Raw genomic sequence first — 5,349 nt, 5'->3', positions numbered from 1 at the left:
AATTGGCGTATAACTGTATTACAATGTTGTGTTAGTTTCTGCTGTACAATGAAGTGAATCAGCTACATGTATACCTATATCCCCTCCCTCCCATGCCCAACCCTCAATCCCACCCATCTAGGTCGTCACAGAGCACTGAGCTGAGCTCCCTGTGCCATACTGCACGTTCTTACTAGCTATCTATTTTACACATGGTAGTGTATATACGTCAAACCTAATCTCCCAGTTCACCCCACCCTCCCCTTCCCCTGCTGTGTCCACACATCCATTCTCTACATCTGCGTCTCTATTCCTGCCATGCAAATAGGTTCTTCTGTACCATTTTTGTAGATTCCACATATATGTGTTAATATATGATATTTGTTTTTCTTTCTGACTTACTTCACTCTGTATGACAAACTCTAGGTCCATCCACATCTCTACAGATGACCCAATTTCTTTCCTTTTTATGGCTGAGTAATATTCCATTGTATATATGTATCACATCTTCTTTATCCATTCATGTAAAATTTTAAAGCTCAGTTGCTAGGAGAATTATTTACTCATTCAGTGAGTATTTTCTGCACACCAATTAGACGTTAAGACCCAGTGGTGGTGAAGTAGATTGCAAACCTGGCTTCTCATGCATCTTTCCTCTTCAGCCACACCCCTTTGCAACATGACAGAGTGCCAGTCTAGACCTCAGGAGGCCTTGCAGCTCTGCTCTCTCTTGGAACACTATGAGCTCCATGGGAACAGTCCTGGGCTCAGCAGCCAAGGCATGAGAGACAAATGGCCCAGTCACACATGTCACCTTAGCTGGCAGCCAGCAAACCACTCCCAAGAAACAGAGCTGCATGGTTAACCAGCAGCTGATCATAGATGCATAAGTGAGCACAGCCCAGACCAGAACTGCCCTGCTGAGTCCAGCCCAAAGTGCCAACCCACACAATCATGAGCTCAGCGATTCTCAGAGCGTATCCTCCAGCCCAGCAGCAACAGCATCACCTGGGAGCCTGTTAGAAATGCAAATTTTCAGACTCATCTAAAACTACTGAATCATAAACTCTAGGAGTGGGCCCAAGTAACCTTTTTAAACAAGCCGTCTGGGTGACTGTGATGCATGCTAAAGTTGAAGAACCACTAAATACGTGGTGTTATTTATTTATTTATTTTGCGGTACACGGGCCTCTCACTGTTGTGGCCTCTCCCGTTGTGGAGCACAGGCTCCTGACATGCAAGCTCATCGGCCATGGCTCACGGGCCCAGCTGCTCCGCGGCATGTGGGATCTTCCTGGACCGGGGCACGAACCCGCGTCCCCTGCATCGGCAGGCGGACTCTCAACCACTGCGCCACCAGGGAAGCCCTACGTGGTGTTATTTTAAGCCACTAAGTTTTGGGGTGGTTTGTTACCCAGCAGAAGCTAACTAATACGGGTGAGGCAGTGAAGCTCACCAATGCCCTTGAGATGCTCAAAGTTCATCAGGGGAGACAACATATTCTTAAACATAAAAATTCTGGGACTTCCCTGCTGGCGCAGTGGTTAAGAATCCGCCTGCCAGGGCAGGGGATACAGGCTCAAGCCCTGGTATGGGAAGATCCCACATGCCGTGGAGCAACTAAGCCTGTGCACCACAACTACTGAGCCTGTGCTCTAGAACCCATGAGCCACAACTACTGAGCCTGTGTGCCATAACTACTGAAACCCACGTGCCTAGAGCCCGTGCTCTGCAGCAAGAGAAGCCACTGAAATGAGAAGGCTGTGCACCACAACGAAGAGTAGCTCCTGCTCGCCACAACTAGAGAAAGCCCGAGTGCAGCAACGAAGACCTAATGCAGCCAAAAGTAAATAATATAAATAAAAATAAATTTTAAAAAATTCTGTAATGTATAAGGCCAGATATTAAAATTATGAACCACTCTCAAATTGCATAATAATAATAATTAATACTTAAATAAGCACTTACTATGTGCTTGGTTGTAAAGTACTTTGCATTCATTATTTCATGTAGTCCTCATAGGAACTTTTTGAGGTCAGTGCTCTTCTTTTTTTTTTAATTTTTAAATTTTATTTATTTATTTTTGGCTACATTGGATCTTCATTGATGCACGCAGGTTCTCTCTAGCTGTGGTGAGCGGGGGCTACTCTTTGTTGCGGTGCGCGGGCTTCTCATTGTGGTGGCTTCTCTTGTTGTGAAGCATGGGCTCTAGGCATGCAGGCTTCAGTAGCTGCAGCACGTGGGCTCAGTAGTCGTGGCTCCTGGGCTCTAGAGTGTAGGCTCAGTAGTTGTGGCTCACGGGCTTAGTTGCTCTGCGGCATGTGGGATCTTCCTGAACCAGGGATCTAACCCATGTCCCCTGCATTGGCAGGCAGATTCCTAACCACTGTGCTACCAGGGAAGTCCCAGTGCTCTTTTTAATGCCCATTTTATAGATGAAGAAATTGAGGCCTAAAGAAGATAAGAGCTTTGCCAGAGGTCACTTAACCAGCCAGTGGCAGAGCCAGGATTCTGCCCCAGGTGCCTGCCAGACCCTGAAGCCCACACTCTTGTGTGGTGCGGGATCTGCACTCTAACTGTGGTGCAGAAAATGTGGCCATACAGAGGGAAAACCTCACCATTCCACAGGCGAGTCAGGAGAGTTTTTATGGAAGGGGAAGTCCCTGGGTTGACCTCAAAGGCCAGGCAGTATCGGGACACGTGGCAGCAGAAGAGAAGAAGAATTTCAGGTGGAGGAAACAACTTGAGCAAAGGTGAGGGAGCAAGCAAACCTCAGGAAGAGCAAGTAGCTTCACTGACAGAAGAGAGTGTTCCAAGGAAGGACTGGAGTGGAATTTTAAATTCAGAGCATTACAAAGATCCAGCATTAATCATGTTGTTGGACACGAGGTGTGGAAAGGTTATTTGAAATATTAAATTATTCAACCCAGCATTAACAGAATGTCTCCTGAATTTTGGGTAGTGTGGTCTCTGAATTGATTTCCCTCCACCATTTGACTAGAAATAGTTTGAAGATGTTTGACTTGAAAGGGTAGCGGAAATATTTTGTTGTTGTTTTAGTTTAATCTCTCATCTGAATTTTTTATTTAGATTTTTTTTTCTTGAACCGTATGGAGCAGGTAAGACCTTCTTCCTTCCGCTTTCCTCTCTTTATACATTAACAATCAAGAGAGGGACCACTTTGGGACTTCCCTGGTGGTCCAGTGGGTAAGACTCCATGCTCCCAATGCAGGGGGCCCGGATTCAATCCCTGGTTGAGGAACTAGACCCCGCATGCATGCCGCAACTAAAGAGTTTGCATGCAGCAACTAAGAAGACTGCATGCCACAACTAAAGATCCCGTGTGCCACAACGAAGATCCTGCATAGCACAACTAACACCTGGAGCAGCCAAAATAAATAAATACATAAATAAATTAATTAATTTAAAAAGGAGGGACTAATTCAGTGAGCCTTGAAGAATGGTGAATGTGTGCAGGATTCTGCCATGTTTACCATAAGTTAAGATGCTTCTCCTGCTCCCAAGGAACTTAGAAATTTAACTGGACCCTAAACTGTCTGGCACAAATTCTAAAGATAATTAACAGTGAGAGAAGAGAAAAACCAGCATAGATTGGAGAAACCAGGAAGACCTTCAGGGAGAAGTTAGTACCAGTGGAGTAGAAAAACATTCAGCTTCACACTGACATTCAGTATGTTAGTGCCATCCTTAGAATCAAGTAGAATATATCCTTATCTAATTTAGAAAAACAAAGAGATGACCCTTTGCCTAAACATTTCTTGGAATCTTTTCAATCTGAAATAGTAAATGTGTTTTACCTGTTGGGTAAATTCTGCTTGGAGTGCTATCTTGGAAAGGATTTTGAGTCTCTGACACTCTCAGGGGAAATGAGTGCTGGAATCAATTAGTGATGTCTGCCACAGGTATGGGAGGAGCAAGGAAGACTATTTTACATGTATGACTTCTCTCTTCCATACTTTTCTCGGCAAATTATAATAACATTTTTGTTTTCATATACTCAACTAGCTGAAATCTTTAACTGGATATCACATCTTGCTTTTGACTTTTAGGACAGAGACACGTAAGAAAAATTAAACAATTATTCAAAAGGAGAATCTTCCAGTACACTTCTGTTCAGCTAGTTAAATTTTAAACTGATATCCTGCACTTTATTTAGAGGATTGTAAGTTGATTCCTTTATATTCTGAAAGATGACTCGAGGTACAACAAATCCTGGATAATGTAAGGATAAACTATATATCTGTATAAATACCAAGTTGTGTTCTGTTGAAAATATATGTTCTTGGCTGAGAATCTACTTGTATTAAGAAGGGAACATTCATTTAAGGATATAGTTACTTGCCAGAGTGGTATTAGGTGATTCTAAAGTGTTTGATTCTAATTAACTTAAGATAGCAACTCTATGTGCTGGAGGATAGAAATCAGGAAGAGAAGTGGGTCACACGGAGGAAATTTTTTCTTGATTAGATAACAACAATAGCAAGAGGCATGGGGGGAGGTTAGCAGGGTTGCACACTGCACAACTCTAGGACAGGTTATCTGTGACACAGTCATTTGAGACATACTGAATGGGACTCCCTAGCATTGCACTGTCCAGGGAATTGCCTGGCAGTCCAGAGATTAGAACTCAGTGCTTTCACTGAGGTGGGCTTGGGTTCGATCCCTGGTCAGGGAACTAAGATCCCACAAGCCTCACGGTGAGGCCAAAAAACAAAACAAATCAAAGCAACCCCCCCCCAAAACAAACAAGAAACAAACCAAAAAACCCCCCTCCCCCCCAAAACCAAAACCAAAACCAAAACCAAACCAAACAAACAAGCAAACAAAAGAACATATTCTGTAATAAAAAAGGTAGAGAAAGTAGGAAAAGAAATTTTGGATAACCAACAAGGACCTAGCACAGAGAACTATACTCAATATTCTGTAATAACCAATAAGGGAATAGAATGTGAACAAAAATAGATATATATGTGTATACAACTGAATCACTTTGCTGTATACCTGAAACTAATACAACATTATAAATCAATGATACTTCAATTAAAGAAAAAAAGTTTTGATCACATTAGATAAAATAAAGTAGTAATGGGGAAAAGGTTAGGGGAGGGAAATTTGGCAATATGCCAGGGCATTTTCCCCCCAGTTTCATTGAGAGAAAATAGACATACATCACTGTATAAGTTTAGGGTATACAGCATGATGGTATGATTTACATGCCAAAGCACTGCTCAAAAATTTGTATCACATTTGTTTATAATGTATCACAGTGATTTATTTTGCTGTCACACTTTCTTCCTCAAAATTTGTTTCACACACACACACACACACACACACACACACACAGAACTG

The sequence above is a fragment of the Phocoena phocoena genome, chromosome 15 (genome assembly GCF_963924675.1).
Source record: "Phocoena phocoena chromosome 15, mPhoPho1.1, whole genome shotgun sequence".
Lineage (NCBI taxonomy): Eukaryota > Metazoa > Chordata > Mammalia > Artiodactyla > Phocoenidae > Phocoena > Phocoena phocoena.
This window is presented reverse-complemented; position numbering follows the sequence as displayed.